Below are 19,163 nucleotides of genomic sequence, written 5' to 3' on the forward strand. Positions count from 1 at the left end.
GCAGCACAGTAAGGACCTATGGCACCCGTCAGGTGCAGCTACAGTTCGGCCCCAGCCAGTTCACGTGGGACTTCACACTGGCCGCCGTAGCCCAACCGCTTCTGGGTGCGGATTTTTTGCGGGCTCACAGCCTGCTGGTTGACCTGCCCAGGAAGAGACTGGTACACGCCGAGACCTTTCAGACGTTCTCCCTGGGCGCGGCCCAGTTGCCAGCCCCTCACCTCGGCTCCATCACGCTGTCCGACAACGACTTCACCAGGGTCCTGGCGGAGTTCCCATCGGTTCTGGCACCGCAGTTCACAGCAGCCATGCCCAGGCACGGCGTACAGCACCACATCCCGACACAGGGACCACCCCTCCATGCCCGTGCTCGGCGGCTTCCCCCGAACAAGCTCCGACTGGCGAAGGAGGAGTTCCAGAGAATGGAGGAATTGGGGATCATCCGGCGGTCCGACAGCCCCTGGGCTTCCCCCCTGCACATGGTGCCCAAAGCGACGGGGGGCTGGAGACCGTGCGGCGACTACCGCAGGCTGAACGAGGCTACCACACCGGACCGCTACCCTGTGCCGCACATTCAGGACTTTGCGGCAAACCTGCACGGCGCCCGGATCTTCTCCAAGGTCGACCTTGTCCGAGGGTACCATCAAATCCCGATGCATCCTGACGACGTCCCCAAGACGGCTCTCATCACCCCGTTTGGCCTCTTCGAGTTCCTCCGCATGCCGTTCGGCCTGAAGAATGCCGCACAGACGTTCCAGCGGTTAATGGATGCGGTGGGACGGGACCTGGACTTCGCGTTCATCTATTTGGATGACATCCTCATAGCCAGCGGCAGTCGTCAGGAGCATCTGTCCCACCTCCGTCAACTCTGCGCCCGACTGAGTGAGTACGGTCTTACAATCAACCCTGCCAAATGCCAGTTCGGACTTGATACCATTGACTTCCTGGGCCACAGGATTACTAAAGACGGGGCAACCCCTCTGCCCGCTAAGGTAGATGCGGTCCGCCACTTCCCCCGACCCACCACGGTCAAAGGCCTTCAGGAATTCGTAGGTATGGTCAATTTCTACCGCCGCTTCCTCCCTTCAGCTGCCCGGATCATGCGCCCCCTGTTCGCCCTGATGTCGGGTCCGAGCAAGGACATTACCTGGGACGAGGAGTCCGCCGCCGCTTTCGTTCAAACGAAGGAAGCTTTGGCTGACGCCGCAATGCTAGTACATCCCAGAATGGACACCCCTACCGCCCTCACAGTGGACGCATCAAACACGGCAGTCGGTGGGGTGCTGGAGCAGCTCATCGCAGGTCGCTGGCAACCCCTGGCGTTTTTCAGCAAACACCTGCGGCCACCCGAGCTCAAGTACAGTGCTTTTGACCGGGAACTGTTGGCGCTCTACCTGGCAATCCGGCATTTCAGGTACTTCCTAGAAGGTCGGCCCTTCACCGCGTTCACGGACCACAAACCGCTTACCTTTGCGTTTACGAAAGCATCCGACCCCTGGTCATCCCGCCAGCAACGCCACCTGTCCTACATCTCTGAATACACAACGGATGTCCGGCACGTCTCGGGTAAGGACAATGTCGTGGCGGATGCGCTCTCTCGCCCTACCGTTCATGCCCTTTCCCAAGGGGTAGACTTTGAGGCACTGGCAGAGGCACAGCAGGTAGATGAGGAGATTCCGAGTTACAGGACTGCAGTCTCTGGTTTGCAGCTCCAGGACCTCCCCGTGGGCCCAGGTGAGAGGACCCTGCTCTGTGACGTCGCCACCAACCAGCCCCGTCCGGTCGTCCCCGCAGCCTGGCGGCGACGTGTTTTCGACTCCATTCATAACTTGGCGCATCCCTCCATCCGGACAACTGTCCGGATGGTTTCCAGCAGGTTCGTTTGGCACGGACTCCGCAAACAGGTCAGTGAATGGGCCAGGACGTGCATGCACTGCCAGACGGCCAAGGTGCAGCGGCACACCAAAGCCCCACCGCAGCAGTTCCATCCCGCCCACCGGCGTTTCGACCACATTCATGTGGATATCGTGGGCCCCCTGCCAGTGTCGCGCGGAGCGCGTTACCTCCTGACTATCGTGGACCGGTTCACAAGATGGCCAGAGGCGGTCCCGCTCACCGACACCACCTCCGAATCTTGCGCCCGAGCCCTGATCGCCACCTGGATATCCCGCTTTGGTGTACCAGCCCACATTACCTCCGACAGAGGCGCCCAGTTCACCTCCAGCCTGTGGTCAGCTATGGCCAGCCTTTTGGGGACTCAGCTGCACCACACCACTGCCTACCACCCACAGTCGAACGGGCTAGTGGAGCGTTTCCACCGTCACCTGAAGTCGGCCCTCATGGCCCGCCTGCGAGGAGCCAACTGGGCGGACGAGCTTCCCTGGGTCCTTCTCGGCATCCGCACAGCGCCCAAGGACGACCTGCACGCCTCGTCGGCCGAGTTGGTATACGGCGCGCCCCTGGCCGTCCCCGGGGAGTTCCTACCAGCCCCGAGGGGGCAAGAGGAAGAACCCGCTGCAGTCCTGGGCAGACTTCGCGAGAAGCTCGGTAACCTGGCCCCCATACCCACTTCACAGCATGGGCGGCACCCGACCTGCGTACCCAAAGACCTACGGAACTGTAAGTTTGTGTTTGTACGAAGGGGCGGGCATCGGCCACCGCTGCAGCGGCCATACGAGGGGCCGTTTACGGTGCTCCGGAACAACGGGTCCACGTTCGTGCTGGACGTTGGGGGGAAGGAGGAGGTTTTCACGGTGGACCGCCTCAAGCCGGCCCATGTGGACCTGGCGCAACCGGCCGAGTTTCCGGCGCCTCGGCGCAGAGGCCGACCTCCCAAGCAGGTTCTGGCCCAGGCTGTGGACATTGGGGGGTGTATCGCCGGTTCTGGGGGGGGGTTATGTGGCGGCTCATTTCCTAGCGTATGCGAACCGACTCACAATTAGATAGCCTACGGGGGTTTGCGAGCACAGAGCTTTGGAGCCTCTTCGCCATGGGGGGCCGGTTGACAGAGGCTTAAAAGTGAGGCTGAAGTTTTCGAATAAAGTTTTTCCTTCGACTGCAGTTACCGACTCCGTGTCGTAATTTTAGCGCTGTTTGTAGCACACCGCTACAATTCCACTATTGATGAAGGCCAACACACCATATGCCTTCTTAACCACACAGTCAACCTGCGCAGCTGCTTTGAGCGTCCTATGGACTCGAACCTCAAGATCCCTCTGATCCTCCACATTGCCAAGAGTCTTACCATTAATACTATATTCTGCCATCATATTTGACCTACCAAAATGAACCATTTCACATTTATGTGGGTTGAACTTCATCTGCCACTTCTCAGCCCAGTTTTGCATCCTATCAATGTTCCGCTGTAACCTCTGACAGCTCTCCAGATTAGTTGAATTTGCTATCGTGGCTGGCACAAACAATTTGGGCCGAAGTGCTTGTTCTGTGTATTTGTAACAAATTATTGGAATGTTAGATTGTAACAATATTGTGAATGTCAATCAGAAATCATTATGTTCGGGCCGCTGTCCAACAGCTACAAATTCTAATATGGTTGCAATTTTGTTGAAACAAACAAATCATAGTTCCGGTGACGTCATCATCGAGAATGGCAGCTTAAGTCACAAGCTATTCCGGAAAAACGCGTATTAAGCCCTATTAACCCATCAAATTTAGTATTTTTTGAAAGTATTTGAACTGATAAGAGGGGCAAGAATGGGGAAAAAGAATGGAAATAAAAAAAGCTACACTGCAGAGCCTGCGGCCGAGAGAAGTGAGGTGAGTGTCTCTCTTACCCGACCGTGTGCTAGCGAGGCCTATGCTGGGCCTCGTTCAGGCGAAGCGGCAAATATGATCATAATTTTGAAAGAGATAAGGGAGTTCCAGGCAGCTACATGATATTAAGTCAGAGCTCGCCAACATCAATCAAAAAATAGCGGTGGCAGAAACTCGAATTGAGAATGTGGAAGAATGCGTTCAAAACGTGGAATGGATACTAAGTAAGGTGATAAAAATATTAAATCAACAAGAAGGTAAACTGCTTGACTTGGAGGGAAGATCACGGCGGTAAAATATCAGAATATACAACATTCCCAAAGGAGCGGAGTGTTTGTCTATGATGGAGTTTGTTGGAAAATTGCTGCGGGAACCAATGGAGCTTCCCTCAGCTATGGAGCTGGAAATTCAGAGAGCGCATCGTGTGCTTGTCTGGAAGCCTACCCGAGATAGAGCAGATAAGCCACGCTCAATAGTAATTAAATTCCTTCCATACAGTACCAAGGTGGAGATTCTACGAAGGGCCTGGGGTAAGAAGAGGGTGTTTTTAGATGATAAATTAATATATTTTGACCAAGATCACCCCCCCCACCCCACGATCCTGCAGAAGCGTAAAGAATACTCTGAAGTAAAGCGAATACTAAAACAAGAAAGGATTAGATTTCAAACTCCGTACCCTGCTAAACTTCGAGCATTTTATCAAGATGGGATCCAACTGTATCGGACAGTGGAAGAGGCGACTACAGACACGAAGGCCAGAGGGTTGCCCGTCAGCGTGATCGAACCGATGGAAAGCCTGGAAGAGGAATTATCCCGCTCCGCTTGGGGAATAGTGCGAGAATTGAGAAGGCAGGAGACGGGAGGAGGACGTGAGAAGTATATCAGGAAGAGACTGGGAGTTTTCCAAAGACAGCCCTCACCCCCTCCAGAAGAGTTATAAGGTTTGGCTAACTTTAAAAATATTGAGAAGCTAAATGGAAGCAAAAGTAGACAGTGGTATACTTATCTTGAGAAATACTTATTATAATGTGGAGTATTATAATAGGAGGAGTACACAGGGAAACCTTTTCTGTGTAATGGATTTGTTCACTGACTTTTATGAATACTGCAATGGGGGCCCTCAACTCACACGTAGGAGGGGTTATCCCCCACAGCTAGACATTTCCTCTAGCTCAACATAAGGTCATCTATTAGAGACCTCAGCCTTGCAATCACACATTCGTTGCCATTTTTTTTGTTATTTGCGTTTCTTGGTTCTTATTTGTTCAGGGAGTAGATCGATTAAGTTTTATTCTAATTTCAGTGGTACATTGACAGATAAATACAGGTGGCTAAGGACAAAGTAAAATTCATTTATTTTAATGTCAATGGGCTGTTAAATCCAATCAAAGAATTTTATCCAAAATGAAAAAAGAACAAGCCCATGTAGTATATTTACAGGAAACTCATTTGTGATAATGAGCACAGAAAACTAAAGAGAATTTGTTTTTCTCCTCATATAAATCAGGACATAGGAGAGGATTTGCTATTATTATCTCAAGTAAGCTAAACTTTGAAGAAGTATTTGAAATGGGTGATAAAGAGGGCAGATATATTCTGGTAAGGGGGAATATAGATGGAAATTCAGTTACTCTATTGAATATATATGCACAACCGGTAAGTGATATTCGTTTCTTCCAGAAAATTACTGATATTATGGTAACGGAAACAGAAGGTCTCCTGATATGAGGGGGAGACTTAAATTTACAATTATGACCAAACTTAGACTCTTTCAATAGAAAAACCTATGAAACAAAATCCTTACATAAGAAAGTTAATACACTTTTTGAGGATGTTGGTTTAATTGATATACAGAGGGACCTTTACCCCGACAGAAGGGATTACACTCACTATTCTGCTCCCCATTCTGTACATACAAGAATAGATTATTTCATAACATTTGGAAAAGACAAAGACAAAAAAAACACCTGTGGAATTGGGACTATAGATATAAGTGACCATGCACCTATATATTTATCTGTTAATTTTGACCTACAACCAAAGATACTATTTGGAAACTAAATTCAAGTCTACTCAATGATCCGTACTTTAAGGAACAAATTAAAAAAGAAATTGTTCTCTACTTAGAATTTAACGATAATGGAGAGGTTTCACCTCCCATTTTATGGGATACTCTGAAGGCTGTCTTAAGAGGGAAAATTATAGCAATATCTTCATATAAGAAAAAATAAGGAGTAAAACATTAGAGGAATTACAAAATAGGCCAAAGGAATTAGAGAAAAAACACAAATTGAATTTGGCACAGGATACTTTAGGGGAGATTAAAAAAAAATTAGGAATTATATTAATAGTTTGGCTACACAAGAAATCAGGAAAAATTTAATGTTTCTGAAACGGAGACATTATGAAAGTGGATCAAAGTCTATGAAGATACTGGTGTGGAAACTGAAAAAAAAAGTTAGCAGAAAATACAGTTTATAGAATTAGGGACCCAAGAACGAACATGATAAAAAAAAATAAGCTAAGTGAAATTCAAGAAGCTTATGAAGTGTTTTACAAAACTCTGTATTTCAAAGTTCCAGGGGGAAGCATAACCCAAATTGACACCTTCTTGAATTCTCTAGAGTTACCCACTTTAAGCGAAGAAGAACAAAATAGAACTATGACTGCTGACATAACTGAAGTTGAATTAAAAGCTACAATTAGTAGGCTTAAATTAAGCAAGTCACCAGGATCAGATGGGTATACGGCAGAGTGGTACAAAGAATTTAAAAATGAGTTAATTCCTGTTTTACTCCCCACTCTGAACTGGGCTCTTAAAAAAGCACAAATGCCACCCAGTTGGAAGGAAGTGATAATCTCAGCTATACTGAAAGAAGGCTAGGATAAAATGGAATGCGGGTCATTTAGACCAATATCCATTCTTAATGTAGATTATAGATTATTTACCTCCATCATGGCCAAACGATTAGAGGAGTTTCACCCATACTGATATGTAATGATCAGACAGGCTTTATACGACAACGCCAGACGCAAGACAATATAGGAATGACAGTTCACATTATGGATCATATACAAAAAAATAAAATCAAAGCAATAGTGATGTAGGGACACTGAAAAGGCATTTGATTCAGTTAATTGGAATTTTCTTTACAGAGTTTTACATACATTTGGTTTCCAAGACACAATTATTAAAACTATACAGACACTATATGACATGCCTACTGCTAGGATTAAAATCAGTGGATATTTATCAAATAGTCTTACCCTAGAATGGGGCACGAGACAGGGTTGTGCATGGTCACTGCTACTCTTGCATTATATCTGGAACCATTAACTCAATACATTAGACAAAATGAAGATATCAGGGGAATTACTATTAAAGGGACAGAGCATAAATTGGCTTGTTATGCGGATGACATTTTGATCTATCTAGGACAACCAACATACTCTTTACCTAAATTGATGCAATCCTTTGAACAATATGGTCAATTATCAGGATACAAGATCAACACAGATAAAACCCAATTACTTTCATATTACTATAGCCCACCAAGAGAAATTGAAAGTAGATATCCCTGGGCATGGCAAATAGTCTTTTAAATACTTGGAATATTTGCAATTAGCAAAGGAAAAGCAGGGATGGGGCCTACCTTGTCTTAGAGATTATCATTTTGCAGCACAGTTGAGAGCTGTGATATGTTGGTACAACCCGTCATATGATACTCAATGGAAAAACATTGAGGAGCGGGTACTTCCCATCCCCATACAAGCAATTTTGGCTGATAACAACCTGCAAAGGTACATAAATACTATTGATAACCCATGGGTGAAATTGACTCTTAAAATATGGAAAACTACTATAAAAGAATATAATCTAGAGGGAGATATTGCATTTCTTAAATGGTGTGCATATGACTCGGATTTTACACCAAATAAATTGGATGCTAGATTTAAGGACTGGACAACTAAAGGAATAACAGTTCTTTGCAACATAATGAAAGAAGGAACACTGTTCAGTTTTGAAATGCTTAAAGAGAAACACTTATTAGAAAAACAAGATTGTTATCGGTATTTACAGATGCGACAATATGTTAATAAGATGCTTAAAAATGTAACCAAGGCAAGTACATGCTTGATAGAGCTCTTTAGAAAAGCATATAATTCAGATAATGGTAGTAGAATCATTTCAAGCATGTATAAGGGTTTGTCAAATCTTAAAACACATTCGACCATACATTAAAACAAAATGGGAGAAGGAAGGAGGGATAATTATATCTGAGGAAGAATGGACAATAATATGGAGGTATTAATGGAGGTGTACCAGTTCACAGAAATGGAGGGAGTTTGGATGGAAAAACTTGATAAGATATTTTATTACACCCTCTCAGAAATCCCATTATGATAGTAACCTCCCTGTTTGCTGGAGAAATTTTGGAAATCAAAATGCAAATCATTATCATTTTTTGGGACTGCCCTGTTATCAAAGACTATTGGAAGGGGATACACAATGCCCTACAAGACATCTTTAAATGTGAAATACCCTTACAGAGTAAGACCATATATTTTGGATATATACCTCAAGAATGGTTGAAAAGAGATAAATATTTAATGAATATACTGTTGCTGGCTGGTAAAGACTCTTACTAGGAAACGATTATCACAGGAGAGCCCAACTTTAAATGCATGGATGAAAATTACAATGGACATTTACAAAATGGAGAAGATAACAGTATCTGTTACTCATAAGCTGGAACAATTTGATTTCATACTGGGGAAAAATGGTTTAACTACGTAATGCCTTATTGGCCTGATTTTATTCTCACAAATCAATGAATATATTGTAAAAAAAGATCTCTCCCTACTTGTACATAGTTTTTTCCTTTTGCTTGTTTTTTCTCTCCACTCTTTTTTATAAGTGTATACCTCAGATAAGTACTTTGTGGAGATTTGTGATATATATGATTATATGAAATATGTATAATGACTGAAATACATCTTATGGAAATGTTTGATGAACTTAAATAAAAAAAATACAAAAAAAAAGAAACAAATCATTTTGATGATGAACAGTTTAAAGATGTAAGTTGTTGTGTTCTTTATATTAATATGTACCGTGGGTTTCGAATAATGAGCTATGTTCTGGAAGAAATAGAACTTTTATTTAACAACAACAACCACATGTGTCTTACAGTGCCATGCTTCCAGATCTTTCTATCATTTCTGTGCATGCTCAGAACTCTGTCCAATCACATTCTTACACGTGATATCACCACATCTTCCTTTCCTTAAAAAGAAAAACAATTAGCAACATTGACCATAGCAAATGCATAATTTAACATGTCTCTATCAATCTCTCTGGGGGTTTACGAACACGAATAGCCCTTCTAAGTGGTTCACACAGTTCTTGTGTTTCGTTGTTATTTCCATGTTCTGTCTGGTCTGCATCAGTTAACAGACTCTGAAGTTGGCTCTTTCTTGAGGTCTTTGCGATTTTTTTTACAATATTTTTATTCAGAGGAAAAAACAAGATTTACAGAGTGCAACACATAGATACCTCAACATAAATTGTGTATGTTCATATATTGTAATAAAATTGATCAAAATGTTATAGCATATCATATAAAGGTATACCACTCTATAATGAAAAATTTAAAGATAGGTCATACATTATAAAAGAAATTTTTCATATAAGAAAAAATCAACCCCCTACCAACTACCAAAGAAAAAAGCTGATGGATGATAATGGATAATTAGAAAAAAAACATATTCGCTTAAGAAGGGAAGATAGAAATATAATAAAAGTCTGTGCACTGTTAATCTTTATAAATTGGAAAAGTAATTTAGGAAAGGTCCCCAGATATCATAAAAAGATTGTTTTGAATTTAAGACTGAGCAGTGGATCTTATCTAAATTTAAATAAGACATAATATCACGTAGCCATTGAAGATGTGTAGGAGGGGTAGACTCCTTCCATTTAAGCAAGATTGCTCTCCTTGCTAAAAGAGAGGTAAAAACTAAAACCTGTAGGTTAGGAGTATTTAAAGTTATATCTTCATTTGCAGTAATACCAAACAAAGCAGTAAGGGGATTTGGGTCAAATTGGACCCTAAAAAATTATGAGAAGGTATGGAATACTTCCTGCCAAAACTTTTCAATTTTAGGGCAAAACCAAAGCACATGAATTAGCGGCATCAGCAGAGTTGCATTTATTACAAAGTGGAGAAATGTTCTGATAAAAACAGGACAGCTTCTGTTTAGAAATGTAAGCTCTATGAACCACTTTAAATTGTAGAAGAGAATGATGGGCACAGAAAGATGCGATTTCTTCTTAATACTGCTCCTTCTGTTTGGACCATGTATGAGCTGGGTTGTACTTCTTCAAGTACTGTTGAATGTTCCTTTCACTTCCATTTGTAATGAAATACAAATCTTCTTTTCTTCATCTAATTAATTAATTAACTGTGTAATCTCTTTTTTATGCTGAGACTTCATCATTTCAAGAAAAACTTCTCAATTCCTTCACTTGTGCTTTCACTTCTTCAATTGGATCCGATTCTTGTCACTCTTAGGCAAGTTTGGCCACTGGCCTCCTGCAGAGGTGAGATTTTGATGGAATGCATGGCCCATTGATGCATGTGCATTACTTCCAGAGGGCAAAATTGCAATTGCTGGTTTTGGTAGCAATACTTCGTCTGATGCTGGGTCTGGGAGCTTTCTTTATGACTTGTAGCCATTCCATTCTGTCAAGCTCTGTTTTCAGTTGATGTCGTAAGGCACTTTTCTACATGGATGTACTACCAGTGACACTGTGTTATCAATTTTAATTGTGTGTTCTGAAAGACAACCAAGCCCTTTGAACAAGTCCTCATACTCTTTCATCAAGTCACTGTATTCTGACTCTTTGTCACTGTCCAGGACTGAGACTCTTTTCACCAAATTCCGTCTCTCACAGGCAGATAAACTCAGTATTGTTTGTACATTCCTTGGCACCACCACAAATGAAAGCACGTGCACAGTATTTTTGTGTGATACTTTTGCCACATATGTTCCTTTAACTGGAATGTCTACACCTGCATATCCAGTCACTTTTATATTTGTCTGATGTAACTTTGGTCTTGGCTTTAATGCATTAAACTCAGATTCTGTAAGAACATTTACTTGTGCTCCTCTGTCAAGTTTAAACTTGCAATGGAATAGTCCAGTCATTCTTACTTTGTTTTCACAAAGCACATTTATATAAAACTCCTCGCATTCATTTTCAAGCACTGCATTTACTTGTTTAATTTTCTTTCTACTTCTGCAACAGTGTGAAAAATGATTACTCCTACTGCAGTCGTTGCACATTTTCTTATACGTTGGACACTGTTTTGACCAATGCTGCCGCCTATAGTGATCACGTAACTTTTTTCTCTCAGATGACGTCTTGCTTTCTGACGGTTCTGTTGTCGTTTTATTTTTTCTCTCTGTTCGCCTTCCCTCACAGTTCTATGTTGCAGTTCTCCATGTAAAGTTCTTTGTTCTGTGACATTGCAGTTTCTGAAGCTTTGCAGAGCATCAAAGCTTTTTCCAAATCTGTGTCTTGTTCTCTAAACAGTCTTTCTCTCAGACCATTATCCAGAATGCCACAAATAATTCTGTCTTTAATGAGAGAGTCTGTCAGTTCTCCAAACTCACATGTTTTACTACGGTGTCTCAACTCAGTAACATATTGATCAATAGTATCACCAACTCTCTGCTTACATGTAAAAAATTTATGCCGCTCATACATCACATTATGCTTCAGTCTAAAAAATGCTTCAAATTTGTCCGTTATTGTGTTTAGATTTAAATTATCTCCATTTTCAAAAGTAAAATGGTTTTATACCTCAATTGCGTTGTCACCTATTCATGAAGCACAGCTTACATTTTTTCTGATTTTTTATCCGCTCCGATCGCCGATAAATATAATTCAAAACATTGCTTAAAGTTTTTCCAGTTCTCAGGTATGTTCCCAGACAATTGAAGCGTCGGTGGAGGTTGCTGCCCTTCCATTTGTAAAACCGTTAGCAAACACCAAAACAGTTAGAACTCTTTTCAATTCTCCTGTGTTAGGTAATGTATTATTCTTCCAGACTGACTTCTGACACTATGTTGTGTGTTTTATATTAATACATACCATGGGTTTCTAATAACGAACCATATTCTGGAAGAAATAGAACTTTTATTTAATAACAACCACATGTGTCTTACAGCACCATGCTTCCAGATATTTCTATCATTTCTTGCATGCTCAGAACTCTGTCCAATCATGTTCTTACACAGGATATCACCACATAAGCTTTTAGTGTCCACTTCAGTACTTGGCAAATCATATCAGATTGAATTAGATCACTGTTTTACTTGAACTGTTCTACTTAACTGTATTGGGGTGAGTTAAAACTAGTTTTGCATGGGGAAGAGAACCAGAGTAAATAATCAGAAGATGGTGCATTTGGTGTACAAGTAGGTGCAAAGAGTAGTGAGACTGAGGGAGGACAGGCAGTTGATAGGGCAAAATTGCGGTCAGTGCAATAGGTGGCTATGTCTGTTTTAATGCTAGAATTATCAGGAATGGGGGAGATGTATTTTTGAGCATCAGCCAGTACACATAACTATGACATTGTGGCCATTACAGAGACATGGCTATCACAAGGGTGGGAGTTGTTGCTGAATGTTCCTTGGTTTAGATGTTTCAAAACAGACAGAAAAGGGGGTAAAAGACGTGGAGTTGCATTGCTAATTCGGGATTGTATTGCAGCGATAAAAAAGGAGGATGGTGTGCAGGGATTGTTTACTGGGTCAATGTGGGTGGAAGTCAGAAACATTAAGGGAACAATCACTCTATAGAACCCCCAACAGAAACAAAGACACTGAAGGACAGATCAGGAGGCATATTTTGGAAAGATGCAAAATGAGTGTTGCTATCAAGGATGACTCCAACAACGCTAATATTTATTGACACCTCATTAGTGCCGAAGATTTAGATGGGATGGAATTTATCAGGTTTGTCCAGGAAGGAGAGGCCATACTGGGTCTGGTACTAAGCAATATATGTGGTCAGGTGTCAGTCAGACTTCTCAATGGGTGAGCATTTTGGAGACAGTGACCACTGTTGGATTCAGATGCTTTTGATCCGAGTTTCTTTGAGAAGTCAAGAATGAGACATAAAAACAATCATGAAGCAACAAGTGTTAAGTTATAACAAAGGAATTGGAAACTGAGAGCGCAGCAATCTAAGAGCAAAGAAAGATAGCAAGCCAATGTGTTCTACTCTTATACCCGAGATTCAAATTTATAGATAAGGGTTAACCAGTCAGATAGCCCTTATACAAATAACATGAAACCTGAGAAGCTTCCAGGAAGAGACTGAACTGTAACCACTAGGTTACACACTGAATAGTTGTATATACGTAGATAATTGTACAAAATACAAGCAGGAATGAGAAAGTTGCATTGCAAAGCAAGGAAAATAATATATTCTAAACCAACATTCCTGACAGTTTCAGTAAGTATTTAATTGGGGGAGGAGAAACTATGATGCTATTAGGCAGGAACTTGGGAATGTAAGTTTGCCACGTTTTCCGGGAAATGTACAATGGAGGTTGCTTAGTGAGCACTAACGTGGGGCTTTGGATAAGTATATTCCATTGAGACTCATAGGGTGAAGAAACCCATGGTTGATAAGATGTAGAATACCTAGTCAGGAGGGAGAAAGTTTAGGAAGCATGGATCATACAGGGCTCCAGAGAGTTACAAGGCAGCAGGAAGGAGCTTAAGAATGTACTTCTGAAGCTAGGAGCATGAGAAGGATTAAGGAAACTCCAGGGCATTCTACATGTCTGAAGAACAGGAGGCTGGACAGAATGAGGGTGTGACCAATCAGGGACAGAAGAAGAAACATGCAGGAGTGAGAGAGGGTAGACGGGGTCCTTAATGAATACAGTACTTTGCTTCAGCTTTCATCATTGAGAGGGACCTTGACAATTGTGATGACTGCATTAAATGGGATATGCTGGAACATGTCAACATTAAGAAAAAGGATGTGCTGGAACTTTAAGAAAATTAGGATGGAATATTAGTCAGTGGGGCTGGATGGGAAGCAAGAGAAGACATTGTTGCACCTTTGGCGATGATCTTTGCATCCTCACTAGCCACGGGAGTTGTATCAGATGATTGGAGGGCAGCAAATGTTAATCCTTTCTTCAAGAAAGGAACTAGGGATAACACTGGGAATTATAGACTGGTCTTCAAAAGTGGGTGATGTATTGGAGAATAACCTGATTAGGGAGAGTCAGCATATCTTTGAGGAAGGAAGGTCATACCTCACGAGTCTGATTGAAATCTTTTGACAATGTGACAAAACACAATGAAGGTAGAGCAGTGGATGTAGTCGATATGGATTTAAGTAAGGTGTTTGATAAGGCTCCACATTGTAGGCTCTTTGAGGAGGTATGGGATCAAGGGAAACTTGGCTGTGTGGATTCAGAATTGGCTTGCACATTGAAGGAAGAAGGTAGTAGTTGAAATGTATTCTGCCTGTAGGTTGGTAACCAGTGGTGTTCCGCAAGGATTTGTTCTGGGACCACTGTTCTTTGTGATTTTATTTTAACTGACTTGGATGAGGAGTTAACAAATTTTGTGACACATGCCGGTGATAATAAACCTGATTCTGATTCTGGAAGGGTAGGTTAGAAAGTTTGCAGATGACACACAGATTGGTGATGTTGGAGATAATACAGAAGGTTGTCAAGAGTCACAACAGATAGGATGCAGAGCTTGGCTAAGAAGTGGCAGATGGAGTGTCTACTTTGTAAGGTTGAATTTGAATGCAGAAGGCTAATGACAAGATACTTATCTGCATGGAAGAACAGAAGGATTATGGAGGCCCACCCACATTCATTGATCCCTCGAAGTTACTGCACAAGTTGATAGGGTTGTTAAGAATGCATATGGTGTGTTGCCCTTCATTAGAATCAGAATCAGGTTTATTATCACTGGCATGTGTCGTGAAATTTGTTAACTTAGCAGCAGTTCAATGCAATACATAAAATAGAAAGAGAAAAATAACAGTCATGAATAAGCAAGTCAATGACAGTATATGTATACTGAATAGGTTAAAAATTGTGCAAAAACAGATAATATATTTTTAAAAAGTGAGGTAGTGTTCACAGGTTCAATGTCCATTTAGGAATCAGCTGGCAGAGGGGAAGAAGCTGTTCCTGAATCACTGAATGTGTACCTTCAGGCTTCTGTATCTCCTACCCAATGGTAATAGTGAGAAAAGGGCATGGCCTGGTTGCCTTTCTGAGACACCGCTCCCTGAAGATGTCCTGGGTACTTTGTAGGCTAGTAACCAAGATGGAGCTGACTAAATTTACAATCCTTTCTGCAGCTTCTTTTGGTCCTGTGCAGTAGCCCCCACATATCAGACAGTGATGCAGCCTGTCAGAATGCTCTTCACAGTACATCTATTGAAGTTTTTGAGTGTATTTGTTGACATACTAAATCTCTTCAAACTCCTAATGAAGTATAGTCACTGTCTTATTTTCTTGCTGGGACAGGTTAGGTCCTCCTGAGATCTTCACACCGAGGAACATGAAATTGCTCATTCTCTCCACTTCTGATCCCTCTGAGGATTGGTGTGTGTTCCTTCATCTCACCCTTCAAGTCCACAATCAGCTCTTTCATCTTACTGACGTTGAGTGCCAGGCTGTTGCTGAGATGCCACTCAACTAGTTAGCATATCTCACTCCTCTTGTATCCATCTGAGATTCTACCAACAATGGTTGCATCATCAGCAAATTTATAGATGGTATTTGAACTATGCCTAGCAATACAGTAATGGGTAGAGAGAGAGAGAGAGAGTACAGAGGTGGACTAGGCACATACCCTTGAGGTGCACCAGTGTTGATTGTCAACGAGAAGATATTATCACCAATTGCACAGATTATGGTTTTCCGGTTAGGAATTCAGGTACAGAGGCCCAGGTTCTGTAACTTCTCAATCAGGATTGTGGGAGTGATGGTAATGCCCAGTTGTAGTTGATGAACAGCATCCTCAAATAGGTGTTTGTATTGTCCAGGTGGTCTAAGGTCATGTGAAGAGCCATTGAGATTGCATCTGCTGTTGACCTATCATGGCAATAGGCAAATTGCAATGAGTCCAGACCCTTGCTAAGGCAGGAGTTCAATCTAGTCACGACCTAACTCTCAAAGCATTTCAGCACTGTCGATGTGAGTGCTACTGCGCGGTAGTCATTAAGGCAGCTCACATTATTCTTCTTAGACACTGGTAAAATTGTTGCCTTTTTGAGGCAAGTGGAAACTTCTGCCTGTGGCAGTGAGGTTGAAAATATCCTTGAGTACTCCTGCCAGTTGATTGGCATAGGTATTCAGAGCCTTATCAGGTACTCCATTGATACCTGCCGCCTTGTGAGGGTTCACCCTCTTTAAAGACAGCCTAACTTTGGCCTCTGAGACAGATCACAGGATCATCAGGTGCAGCAGGGAGCTTCACAGCTGTAGTTGTATTCTCCCTTTCAAAACGGGTATAGAAGGCGTTGCTTCACTATCAAATGAACTCATCGCTGCTATTCATGCTACTGGGTTTCACTTCGTAGGAGGTAATGTCTTGCAAACCCTGCTAGAGTTGTCATACATCTCTGTTGCTTCCAAACTTGTTCAAAATTGTCTCCTCGCCCTTGAAATAGCCCTCTGCAAATCATACCTGGTTTTCTGGTGCAAACCTGATCACCAGACTTGAATGCCACAGATCTAGCCTCCAGCAGACGATGTACCTCCTGGTTCATCCACGGCTTTTGGTTTGGGAATGTACAGCAAGTCATTGTAGGCATTCATCCACACAGGTTTTAATGAAATCGGTAACAACTGCAGCATACTCACCCAGAGTCAAAGATGAATCCCTGATTAAGTCCAGTCCACCGATTCAAAGCAGTCCTGTAAGCTCTCGTGTGCTTCCTTTGTCTGTTACTTCTTTGTCCTCACTGTTGGTGTTGCAGTCTTCAGTCTCTGCCTATACTCAGGGAGTAGAAGTATAACCAGGTGATCAGTCTTCCCGAAGTGAAGGCATGGAATAGCAAGGTTGGCATTCTTGATGGTGGCGAACAGTAGTCCAGTGTGTTGTTTCCTCTAGTATTGCAAATAATCTGTTGATGGTAATTGCTTAGTGATTTTTTTCAGATTGGCCTGGTTAAAATCCCATAAGACGATGGCGAAGGCATTAGGGTGCACTGTTCCGTCCATGTCAATCCCATTGCTTAAGTCATCTAAAGCCTGATTGACATTGGCCTGAGGTGGAATGCGTATGCTACCTAAATGATCCCAGAAATCTCCCACAGTAGGTAAAAAGACAGCACTTAACTGTTAGATATTCCAGGTCTGGTGAGCAGAATTGGGACAGTGCCGATATATTTGTGCACCAAGAAAAGTTGATCATGAGGCATATTCCTCCACCTCTGCTTTTGAGGTACTCTATATGTAACCCTAGATTAAGCCACTAGCCGAACCTAGGGGAAGACAGCCCCCACCTGGCCAAACTTAAGAAAGCTTGTTTGGGTGGATGCAGTGTGATGTGTTCCCATTACAAATCAGTACCATGAAATAACAAGCACTACACAAAATGCAATTAAACAATTGAGCTTTATAAGTAATTTGATTATATGGTTAGTAAAGAAACAAAAAAAGGGCCCATTCTCATGAAAGAGTCTAACAGTTGGAGCTCACGGTTCCATCCTTTCATTCCCTGTTGACCTCCTCTGAGTGTTGCTGACTCTTGATCCAAGTCCACTCCGTCCAGCAGTCTACCTCTCCATTCGTTGTCTTCTCTCTCCATCTCTTGCTGACAAAAGACTGTGAATCCCTTCTCTCAGACCCACAAGAAACAACATGCCTCTCATTGAATGGCATGCATTCCAAAGCCCCCGTTATCTCTAGTTATAATCCAGAGAAACTATTACATTATCAGTGAAACATTACAGAGAGGCCATTACATTAGCAGTGAAACTTTAGAGTGTGTTACATATAGATCTATCCTGGCAGTGTATAGTAAACCTGTAGATCTGAATTGCTGCATCTGGTATGGAAGAGCTTAATCAGGATTCCGTGAAACAAAGGATGCATGCAGTCCTAATGTCCCTTTGATTGAGCACCCTAGCTCTGAGATCATCGACTTTGTTCACCAGAGACTGCCAGCAAGATACTCTGTAGTGGAAATTTAAAACTCCATTTCCTTAAATACACTTTTATCCCTGACGTGTAGCCACGTTTTCTATGTGGGATTGTGCGAGGAGTCCATCCACAAGCAGCATTGTTTTTGTCAGTTTTAAGCATCAATAGTTTGTTTAAATGAGTTAAGACATCTTTGTTGACTGTACTGATTCAGGCTGAAACGAGAATACTTAATTCTATCTATTGAGAGTTCTGCCGCTACACAAGTTGCCTCGAGTCATCCCAGATGTCGGGGGATTGAGCTCAGAACTGTGAGGTAATATTGCAGCTCTAATAAAAACCCTTTGTAATGTTGTGGCCAGCCTGGTTGCTTCATTATTAGAGAAATATCGAAGTTTTACAGGGGATGCAGAGGAGATTTACTGGGAAGCTGCCTGGACTAGAGAGCATGTTTTATGACGACAGGTTGAGTAAGCTGGGGCTTTTCACTTTGGAGCAAAAGATGATGAAAGGTGACTTGATAGAGGTGTAGGAGATAATGAGCTGTAGATCGAGTGGACAACCAGAAACTTTTTCCTAGGGCAGAAATGGTTAATGGGGTGGGGGTGGGCGTCTAATTTTAAGGTGATTGTAGGAAAGTATTGACGGCACAGAGATAAAGTTTTATTTACATAGATTTGTGGGGGTGTTGAGCGAATTGCTAGCAGTGCCTGTACAGGCAGATATATTAGGGACATTTAAAGAGACTCAGGCACATGGATGATAGAAAATGGAGGGCTATGCTGTCTGTTCCTGCTGCCTCAAGTATGATGGTCTAACATTTATTTACTCTGCCACATTCACAGACTGCAAGAAAAGGTGCAAGTTTTTTACTGTTGTAATCCAGTAAGTTTTCCTATTCTGAGTGGCTTGTGCTTTGAAGATTATTAATTATGAAAGATGTATTATCACAATTTCTTTCTTAACAATCAATGCAATAATTTCCTAGGTAAGTTTTTAATACTACAGCATTGTTGTGGGAGGGAAAAGAAAGAATAGGACTGGAATTTATAAAATACACATTACAAACTCAATTTTAAGAATTAGATGAAATCTATTATTCTTTAAGCACAGAATTGTGAAGTAGTTTCTTGAGCCTACAGCCAGGCTAATATGGGTTCAGTAAGTACTTTGTTTAAACTA

At 42.3% G+C, this 19,163-nt stretch overlaps 1 protein-coding gene across 1 annotated transcript in view; it reads left to right on the forward strand.

Moving 5' to 3' along the window:
- The window catches only part of trim59 (tripartite motif containing 59), a 39,047-nt gene that overhangs the window by 17,175 nt on the left and 2,709 nt on the right, over positions 1 to 19,163 (forward strand). The gene's annotated exons all lie outside the window — the stretch shown is intronic.

This window comes from Hypanus sabinus, chromosome 2 (assembly GCF_030144855.1).
Source record: "Hypanus sabinus isolate sHypSab1 chromosome 2, sHypSab1.hap1, whole genome shotgun sequence".
Lineage (NCBI taxonomy): Eukaryota > Metazoa > Chordata > Chondrichthyes > Myliobatiformes > Dasyatidae > Hypanus > Hypanus sabinus.